The 10,885-nt window shown below is 36.7% G+C and overlaps 1 protein-coding gene and 1 long non-coding RNA gene across 4 annotated transcripts in view; one reads left to right on the top strand and one right to left on the bottom strand.

Annotated features, from left to right (window-relative positions):
• Positions 1 to 3,544: 3,544 nt before the first annotated feature.
• Positions 3,545 to 7,444, bottom strand: LOC117095049. Its single transcript, XR_004441790.1, has 3 exons — positions 7,345 to 7,444; positions 4,542 to 4,628; positions 3,545 to 3,999 (listed from the first exon to the last, which is right to left on the bottom strand). It is a non-coding gene; the product is annotated as an uncharacterized LOC117095049 (long non-coding RNA).
• Positions 4,278 to 10,885, top strand: part of ARHGAP15 (Rho GTPase activating protein 15) — a 653,192-nt gene continuing 646,584 nt past the window's right edge. For all 3 annotated transcript variants that reach the window (XM_033231613.1, XM_033231614.1, XM_033231615.1), the window contains exon 1: positions 4,278 to 4,429. The gene's annotated coding sequence lies outside the window, so the exon portion shown is untranslated. The remainder of the gene's footprint in view (positions 4,430 to 10,885) is intronic.

Raw genomic sequence — 10,885 nt, 5'->3', positions numbered from 1 at the left:
ATCACAGTGCCTGCGTATATTTTATTTTGTTCATTTTTGACAGATTGCTTATCAGAATGGTTTCAGTTTACAGTTCCTCCAGCAATGTATGAGAGTTCCTTTTCCCATACATTCTCAGCCATATTTTTACCATTTCAATGGGAGCCAACTTAACTTGTATTATGTTAGAGCTTGTGTATCTCTTCACACACTTGTTGGATATGAGGACAATCCTATTATTGAATTACTTATTCAACTCATTTTCTTATTCTCCAATTGGGATGCTTATTGTTTTCTTATTGGTCTGTGTAAATATTTTGTAAAGATAGATATTTTCTAGTAGTCTCTTATTTTTCTATAATCTTTGTCTATATATTTCTTTAACAGAAATATATAATGTATAGTGAAATACACATATTTTGCTCTTTTTCTTTTTAATGTAGGGATACTGTTTAAGAAAGTTCCATTTTGCAAAAATATTTTCCTTCCTGTTATTGTATCAACAGTGTGGTTTGAGCTTTCAACTGTGATTTTATCCATGTGAGGGCCATCTTTTCATGTGATCCAATGTAAAAGCCCAAATCTATTATCCTCTATTTAGTAAGTATGTCTTACCAATATTATCTAATGAAACTAATCTGTTCCTTTTTGTTTCTCTATGATGCTATCTTTGTCATATATCAAATTCCCAAATAAATACACTCATTTTCTGAGCTGCTCCTTGGCCCGGCATTGTAATGTTTTTAATACTGTGATTTGGACCATGTCAATCTAGCAGAGCAAGTCAACAGTCCTTGTTTTTTGTTTCAAAATGAGCTTAGGTATTCTTGGACATTTGTTCTTCTAGGAAATTCTGGAAGGAGCTCATCGCATTCTTCAAAAAGTCCAGTTGGAATTATGATGATGATTTTATTGAATCTATTTGTAGAATAATTTAGGTAGATTGATGCATTTCCACTGTTTTTTTTTTTTTTTTAATCTGTGAACATAGTACATTTCTGTTTATCCTGATCTTCTTTTAATTTCTTTTATATAGATTTAAAATTTAGAGAATTTTCTGGAGACTTGATTTTATGATTCCCAGAAATGATTCCTATCTGCTAAGTTGATCATTCCAGTCAGTGAAGAGGCAAAAGGAATACCAGTAGGAAAACTTTTCCTGAGCACGATTGGCTGAGAGTTGTGCTGCATGTCTCGTGGTTAGGAGCTAGCACAGTAATTGAGAAAGAGGTCTCTGAGGTCAGAGCGTCTGCGTTTGACTCCTGGCTCTACTCCTTACTAATCTGGGCAACAAAGTAACCTCAGTTTCCTCATATGTAAAAAGAATACAATAATATTGGCTAGCTCACAAATTTGTTGTGAGGATTAAAAGGCAGAATGAATGTAAAGTACTTGGTACAATGCTTGGATTATGGCAAACACTCAAAAAATCTTAGCTACTAAAAACAGTAAGCATATCAGGCCACAAGTGTCAAGGCCCTGACCTATAGCCTTAATCATAGTAAGTACGTCTCCTTTTAGAAATCAAACCCAGGGCTGGGCACAGTGGATCACGCCTGTAATCCCAGCTCTTTGGGAGGCCGAGGCGGGCGGATCAACTGAGGTCAGGAGTTCACGACCATCCCGGCCAACATGGTGAAACCCTGTCTCTACTAAAAACAGTAAAAAATTAGCTGGGCGTGGTGGCGCTTGCCTGTAATGCCAGTTACTCGGGAGACTGAGGCACGAGAATCACTTGAACCTGGGAGGTGGAGGTTGCAGTGAGCCGAGATCACGCCACTGCACTCCAGCCTGGGCAATAGGACGAGACTCTGTCTCAAAAAATAAATAAATAAATAAATAAAATAAAATAAAGGCCGGGTGCGGGGGCTCACTCCTGTAATCCCAGCACTTTGGGAGGCCAAGGAGAGTGGATCACGAGGTCAGTAGATGGAGACCATCCTGGCTAACAGGGTGAAATCCTGTCTCTACTCAAAATACAAAAAAATTAGCCGGGCGTGGTGGCGGCGCCTGTAGTCCCAGCTACTCGGAGGCTGAGGCAGGAGAATGGCGTGAACCGGGAGGCGGAGCTTGCAGTGAACCGAGATCGCGCGGCTGCACTGCAGTCTGGGCGACAGAGCGAGACTCCGTCTCCAAAAAATCAATCAATCAATCAATCAATCAAACCCAGGCATATCACACTGCCTAAGGGACTCACCTTCCACCTTATACAAACAAAATGGGCACTTGTCTCCATTAACTGTTGATGCCAACAAATATTGTCACCCTTAAGTAGGTATTTACATTAATTTATTACCATAAGGGTACCTTGGTATTTTTTATTTTTCCTAGTCAGATGCCTGATATTAGTATCTATTTAAAAGGAAAGGCCTGGCCGGGCACGGTGGCTCACGCCTGTAACCCCAGCACTTCGGGAGGCCGAGGTGGGCGGATCATGAAGTCTAGAGATAGAGACCATCCTGGCCAACGTGGTGAAACCCCGTCTCTACTAAAAATACAAAAATTAGCTGGGCATGGTGGGCATGCCTGTGATCTCGGCTATTCGGGAAGCTGAGGCAGGAGAATTGCTTGAACCCGGGAGGCAGAGGTTGCAGTGAGCCGAGATCGCGCCTTTGCCCTCTAGCCTGGCAACAGAGCGAGACTCCGTAAAAACAAACAAACAAACAAAAACAAGGAAAGGCCTAATTTATTTTCCTTGTCCTAGACTTCTGAGTCTAACTCAGATTTACAAAGGCTTAAATCAAGCAGAATGCACTGAAGTTTTCTGACGCTTCTTAGGATGTATCAACATTTCCCAGCTCATGCTAATTTATATATCTACAATTCCTTATGATATACATGTACAAAATATGTACATCTATTTGCTTATTGTATTCCCCAAGATGCATTTTTGCATGCAGATGTTTCATTACATGGGTAAATGAACTAAATTTCAGAGAACTTAAGTAACTTGGCCAAGGTTAAGTAAATAGCAGTGTCAGAATTAAGCCCTGAATTCTGCTTTCCTCACTTTTAATATTATCAACTTTCCATTTTCTCTTTGGTGTTAAGGAGAAACATTCAGTACAAATCTTCAGGACTCTAAACACTTAAAAAGGTCCTTCCTGAAATGACAACTGACAGTGAATTCTAGGGTCAATCTGAAATGTGATTTTTAGAAAAAGATCCCAGAGAAATTCAATTAACTGGTAGGGACATACCATCCCTAACTTGGGCCATATCTACCAAATCTATTTTTAAAGACTGACTTTTAGTATGCCAAACATTCTATACCACTGAGCTCTATTACACAGATTTCTAATTGGTTTGTATGACAAGAGATTGTGATTTAACTCTCTCATATATTTGGAAGGAAAGCTTTTCTTCTTTTCCTTTTGTGATTATACTGCAAATCTCACAAAACCAGCCAAGCCTGAAAAATCCAGGAGCTTATTCTTGAACTCCATGGCTCAATAAAGATGCACAACCTAGAGTTATTTCTGAGACCCCTTAAAAATATGTCTTGTGTTGGCTGAAGTTTGACACAGGAGGGCACACAGCAGCATGCCAAAATGATACCGTTTGGATCCTTTATTATAATATATATATTTTTTCTTTTTAAGTCAGACCACACAAAGAATCATTCAGCTAGAGGAAAAGCTCTTCAGCAGTTTTCAGAACTGCTTAGGAAACTGTCAGAGTGGACCCACCAGTATGAGAGCCACAGTCAGAGCAAATGCCACAGGGTGTGTTCGACCAGCATGATGAACACCTTCCTTTTTCCCAGATGCTCAGATGGCTGCATGGCTCGGGGCTGTGTTTTCTGAAGTTCTAATGCAACCCTCCCAAGGCCCCATGAACCTGTTAACTGGATCGGGTTTTGGTGGGTCCTTTCATGAATGAGGCAGAAGCACCAGCTCTGCCTCATTGGCAGAATTGGAGGTGGCTTCCTTGCTTCCAAAGTCATCATGCAGTGTCCTGATAGCATGGGAACATCTCAAGTGTAGCCAGCAGAGTAGACGCTTCATTTTTAAGCCCTTGCTAGAAGGCAGAGAAAGGGGAAGTTCCTTCAGTGCTTAGCAGTCTGCTCCTCCCACTGATGAATTTTTAATCACACATTTTCCTCCCTTAAGTTAAAACTGATAAAATCTCTATACATGTGTCATGTTTGACAATTGATAATCACGTTGAAAAATAACAATATTGTTGACTATACAAGGCAATTTCTTCAAATTGAGTAATGATGTGATGTGTGTGGTTAACTGTCTCTACCCAGGAAGTGGTTTTATTTAAAAGTTTTGTGTTCACCCCACCCCCCGCCTTTTTCTTCCCCCAGTACTGAAATTAAGCAGCATCCAACACAGGCCTACTCTTACGACATGTGACTTTACTGTTTTCCGTTTTTGTTGAAAGAGTCATTAGCAGTTAGGAGTTGATGGTAGTTTCAATAACAGGTCATTGCCGAGAAAAGGTAAGTTTTAACTTTATATTTTACATAAAATTTAAATTTGAACATGTTTAGCAGAGTTTCCTACGTCTTGGTGTGAATGTACAAACATTTCTACAAAATATGATGCTTTTACCTGTGCTTAAAACATGGACTGGTTTCCTTTGGCGTAGAAAAGAATGTTCTTTACATATTTGCAGCTGTCAAATTCCAACGTCTCTTACTAAAATAATAATAAGATGATTTGCTAAGATTTTGTACTAAAATGTTAAAGACAGAATAAGGTATACAGTTTTAGTTTGAAGTGCATTTAAAAATGACTACTAGAAATAATGTGAGACTTTGCACCTTTAACCAACTGTTTTATAAAAATACGTATTGTTCAACACCCAAATAAGGAAAGAGAAAGGGGCACTTTAGAACAATGAGAAACAGCTTGAATTTCAGTGTGAAAGATACTCACTCTAAAGCATTGTATCAATGTTAGCATTAAAAACCCTTTAAAGGTTAATATTTAGCTAATTAAAAAGCAAAGAGATTTTAAAATATAAAGGAATACTGTCTATCATGACGTTTGAAAATTTTTTTTCTAAATTTCATTTAAGATATAGGGTGAAATTAGGGTAAGTCTCTAATTCATAAGCAAAATTTTATATTTAGAAAAGAAGTCACAGCTGATTTCATTGAAGGTTACTCTGAGAAGAGAGGCAAATTAGAGGTATACTTTTGTTATTTATGTAATTACATAATTTTCCTTCTTTGAAATATTACAAAATAATAAACCTTACAAATGAAAAGGATTAAGGATTTGTTAGTCATAAACTGACACGTAATTTTCTTTTATATTGACTTCTTGCTTTTACAGAATGTCTTTGTGTGCTGTAACATATGTGCAGAAAACATCAAAATATTGCTAATCTCAGAGACAAATACCTAAAATAAATCTGACTGTAGATTTTTGAAAGAATTTTAATAAAAGCCCAAGATATGATCCATTCTTCCCTAATATTATTTTTATTGTGCTGTTGGATGGGATAAGTGATGGCCCCCACAACACCTATTTTTTTGTGTTATTAAAAAATGGTTACAGGGTTGATGAGTGGCAACAATTTTCTTTTCTTTTATTGTCTTCTATTGAAAAACACACATAAATGTTTTTTGACATGATCAGTTTAGTAGGAAATTATTAGGCATTCTAGTACACTCCATTTCAAGACCTCTTCAATTGTCAATACTGAAGCTATCTACTTGTTGACTATTAAAATGATCACAGAAAAATAGAGATTAGAACTTGGTGTTCAATACACTTTTTATTGTTAGAGTATAAGAAGACCTTGGTAATATGTATTTGCTTTGATATTCTGATTAGATTTTCAATTTGTTGCATTTCCTCACAATGGAAAGCATTATTTAAATCTGTCTTCAATATTGTGGTTCTGAACCTCTGCATCTATAGAAGCTGTATAATTCAGATAATTTTGGTTGATATGTTATTACTTTGTTTCATTTTATTATAAAAGAATATCAAATGAATAAACACATGTAATACTTACATGTTAGCAAGAATGAATATGCAGATAAACATCTGGCATTGGAGAAAAGTCCATGAAAATTTTTAAAACTGTTTAATGCTTTTAAAAAACAAATTCACTGTAAAAATGAGTAGTTTCTTGACGAAACTGTTAAATTAAAATACACATATTTTATGGAATATGTGTAAAATTAAGAATGAATTGAAGTGAACTTGATATGAATTTAGAAAGATCAATGAGTAAAGATGATAGGTAAATTAAAATACCTTCAGAATTCTTTGTAAAATGAAGTAATGTACAGACCAAATTTTAAGACAGTTAATTGCAAATAAGTTACTATAGAATTCTATTACTTTATGTGTTTTAAGTGGATGAGTCAGAAACAAGTTTTGATGAAATGAAAATAATACACAAGATTTTATTTGGAAAGTCATATTAAAGCTGATTTGCTCAGAGACTGTCGTCCTTTTCCACTTGGGGCCAGCATTCAGTAAGATTCAGAAAGGAGAAAATCTTTCCTTGATATTCCTCCTGTTGCTCCTTTTTAATACTTTTTTCTGGAGCAGCCTGCTCTGCTCCTAATTTAGAGTCTCATAACCTTGGTACCTGGAAAGATAGACCCTTCCGTTCAATGGCTCCTTCCAATCACTTGAACTTTTAAAATGTACTCATCCCATTTTCCAGCACTTAGGAATCTAATAAAAATAATCCACACTTATAGGAGAAGGCTACAGAGCTTTAACTTCCTAGCCAGGCCTCCCTTTCTCCTCTCAGTGGAATTTCAATATGTTCTTTCAGCAGACAGGGCCCAAAGGATTAGCTAAATGTTGGATCTCAAGTGAGGATACTGATGTCATGGTAAATGGTTGCAGGAAGACTTTAGAGGGAGAGTGTTTTGTTAACCATTGGACCTGCCTGTGATGTTTAAACACAGAATTTCTGAAAGTGTCTCATATGAAGGATCTATCCCAGTGATGTATCCATTTCTTTAAGATATTCCTGAATAAAGAAATACCTTTCTTGCAGCAGGTAAAAAAATAATTGCACTACGTTTTCAGGTAATTTTGATATTCCCATATACTTAGAAATTATTTAACATACTTAGTTTTTAATAGATGTATTTTTAAAAGTTATTGAATACTCTGCATTTAATTATTTGGATACCAAAAGCATATTTTTTACACTGTACAATAAATGCTACATAATTAGACTTTAAAATGCCCTTGTAAGTATTCTAAATTTCAGTGTAGAGTGGGCAAAACTTCTTTGTTTGCAAATGATAGAAAATGAGTTCTAATTAGCCTAGGCAAAATAGATATTCTTTTATGCATGAAAAGTCCAAGGACAACAAAGTCAGGAATGACTGGATCCAGGAGCTCACACAGGATTATCAGGGGTAAGACTCACTTTTTTTCATTCCTCAGTTCTTCTTTTCACTGTGCTATAAGCAGTCTCTAGTGGAAGCTCTCACAAAATTGTCAAGCTACTACTGATCCTTTCAACAAACTGTGGGAAAGAATGCCTTTCCCCAATCACCACAGCAAAGTGTCAGATTTAGATCTGATAGGACTAAACTGGATCACATGACCATAGCTGAACAATTACTGAACTTGGGTGCAGACAGCCTGCATGACTATGCCTAGCTCACAGGCCCACTCCTGCACTGGGGTGGAGCATTTGGACTCTCTGCTGAAAAGAGGAGTCTCCTGATGTGGAAATTAAAATGCTTTCCCCAGAAGAAAGGATAAATGCCTCAGATTTCTACTACAGAGTCACATATGGTCCCATTAGAAATAATCATTATTTCCCAACTTCTTCAAATTCCAAAATTGTATAAAAATACAGTTTTAATTTAAAGGCGGATCTCATTGAAACATGAGTTTTAATTAAACTAAATTAAAAAATATTTTTCAACAGCTACTGTATGTTTGACAACTCCTCACAACATTTGCCTTCTAAAAGCTTGTAATCTAGAGTGACTATTATTTTAATAATTATGATGCAAATAAAATTTGTCAAGTACCATAAGAAGATACAGGGAATGCTCTATTAGGGTTCAGAAATTCATCCAGCAATTTTGCATTCCTGTTATTTGCCAGGCCATAAACTAGAGAATTTTGTAGGTGTTGTATCATCTGATCACATACTTTCAGAAAGTTCTGGACAGTTTTGGAGGAAATTTTTCTGTAGTTTTCAGGGAAATCTAGCACTGGGAAGACGAGAAACATTGCAAAGGACAGGAAGGAACTGTGTCAAGGCACAAAAACATTGAGTGTCAGAGAATTCCAAGGCAGTGTGAATTCTCCAGTTTTGTTAGACGAAAGTATAGTAATAGGAGGTAAGGCCAGAAAGATAGTGTGAGATCATAAATAGAGTGGACCTGGATATAAGTAGCAACAGGGTTCTTGAGCAGGGGAAATACATAATTGAATGTCCGCACTTTTACATCTTGATGGGTTGTCTATCTAGGGTCAGGATTTATTTGTTTCTTCCATTTATCTCACTGTGAAGTGACATTCTCTTTGCAGAAGAATTTGAGGTCAGTGGAGATATTTCTGTAAGGACAGGCACTGACTTATCTGTTCAGGTGCCTGAGGTTCTTGTTCAGGCTATGGTTATAACAATCTATTTCTTTCATTTGATGAAGGCCTTTTGTTTTGTTTGCTTTTAATCCGAGAATAGATGATATAGCCAGATGGTTCAAAATCAACATAAAACCTAAATACAATATTTTTAGATACATTATTTCTTATAATTTTATTTCTATCTATCCCATTTATCCCCATCTTAATCCAACATAACCACTTGTCATGTTTTATATATTTTATACTTCACAGTTTATGTAAAAACCATATATATATATGTATGCACATCTATGTGTGTATATATATAGCATAACTGCATGCACCTCTCCACTTTGCTTTTTTTCTTTTAAAAATATAAATTAGAGATATTTTATAACAAAACTAAGAAACTAATTCTCCTTTTTACAGCTGTATAATATTCAACTGTATGGAAATCTCATACTTAATTAAACCAGCCTCCTGTAAAAAGAGTGATGGATGTTTTCAAGTTTTTCTACTTCAATGAATGTCTGTGTAATTGTTTCTATTTGAAAATCTATCTATCTATCTATCTATCTATCTATCTATCTAATCTATCTATCTATAACAAATTTCCAAAAATAACATTTATGAGACAAAGGATAAAATAATTTTGATAGTTGTTGCCAAACTCTCCTTCATGTTATTTGTAACTTTTTGAACTTCCACCGGCACTTAATGAGAATGCGTACAGAAGCTCCATTGCTTTTTCACTGGATTGCGTTGCTGAGCTTTTCAGGTTTTGCCAGTCTCTAACAACTGTATCTCAACACAGTGTTATTGGTATTTCTGCTATTATGGTTAAAATCGATTTTTTTTTTTTTTTTTTTTTTTTTTTTTTTTTTGTGAGACGGAGTCTCGCCCTGTTGCCCGGGCTGGAGTGCAGTGGCCGGATCTCAGCTCACTCCAAGCTCCGCCTCCCGGGTTTACGCCATTCTCCTGCCTCAGCCTCCGGCGTAGCTGGGACTACAGGCGCCTGCCACCTCGCCCCCCTAGTTTTTTGTATTTTTTTTTAGTAGAGACGGGGTTTCACCGTGTTAGCCAGGATGGTCTCGATTTCCTGACCTCGTGATCCGCCCGTCTCGGCCTCCCAAAGTGCTGGGATTACAGGCTTGAGACACCGCGCCTGGCCTGATTTTGTTTTTGAAAGATTAAAGGTCGATTTGCTTTCCTTATAAGGAAATGTATTCTTTCTCAGCTGTATAACTAAAGACAAAAACATTAGTGACTTTAGTGACACTCAAGCCTTGGAGTGAGATGTCAAAGGAAGCAAAGAACTAGAGATAGCATATATAAATTGCTGTTTGCCTTTTCTTTTGTTTTGTTTTTTTTGAGACTGAGTCTCGCTCTATCGCCCAGGCTGGAGTGCAGTGGCGCGATCTCCGCTCACTGCAAGCTCCTCCTCCCGGATTCATGGCATTCTCCTGCCTCAGCCCCCCGAGTAGCTGGACTACAAGTGCCCGCCACCACGCCCGGCTATTTTTTTTTTTTTTTTTTTTTTTTAGTATTTTGAGTATAGACAGAGTGTCACCGTGTTAGCCAGGATGGTCTCGATCTCCTGACCTCGTGATCCGCACGCCTCGGCCTCCCAAAGTGCTGGGATTACAGGCGTGAGCCCCTGCGCCCAGCCTAAATGCTGTATTCCTTTTCTAAAGCTTGAAATAGATAGTAGCTTAAAGGGGTGATAAAGTATGAACGTTCAAGTGAAGGAGGAGAAAAGGAATGAAAATAAAGAAACCCAACAAGGTCTCAGAGGAGACTAAGACAGATGGGTATAATTGCTAGCTCAAGTAGATAAATTAACCTTAAACAGAAGAGAGAGCACTTTAATGAGCGTGAATGTAGATTAATTGGATATAAATAAGATCCAGTGAGGAGAGGAATTTGAGGGAATACATGCTTCATAGTTTCTATCTTTGCTTAAATGGTAGGAAAGTTCATCTGATGAAAGTATTTTCTACGTGTCAAAAACTAGACGGAATATCTTATTTTAAAACTTGTCCCTGTTAGTAACACACAATACAATTGTGGATTTTGCAACTTATTTTTTCTCTTTTGCTGGTTATTAGTCCAATTCAATTCAACTCCATAAATAGTTTTGAACTCTAAGTATACTATGTTGTCCTAAGAATTGCTGGAGACACAAATAATTAGATATGCTACTTAGCCAATGAAAACAGTTCAGTAGGTAAGAGGTAGACAAAGATAAGGATCTAAATATCAATTATACATATAAGTCCAGTGTCATAGAAATATTATAGAATATACCATTGACAGAATCCCAAAGGTCTCCATTTTGCCAAATCTAACAACCATTTATATATCTATATTATTCACTGTCTGAG

This window comes from Trachypithecus francoisi, unplaced genomic scaffold (genome assembly GCF_009764315.1).
Source record: "Trachypithecus francoisi isolate TF-2019V2 unplaced genomic scaffold, Tfra_2.0 Lachesis_group13, whole genome shotgun sequence".
In the NCBI taxonomy this organism is placed as follows: Eukaryota; Metazoa; Chordata; class Mammalia; order Primates; family Cercopithecidae; genus Trachypithecus; species Trachypithecus francoisi.
Note: the sequence above shows the minus strand (reverse complement) of the source record. Positions and strands in the feature narration are given on the sequence as shown.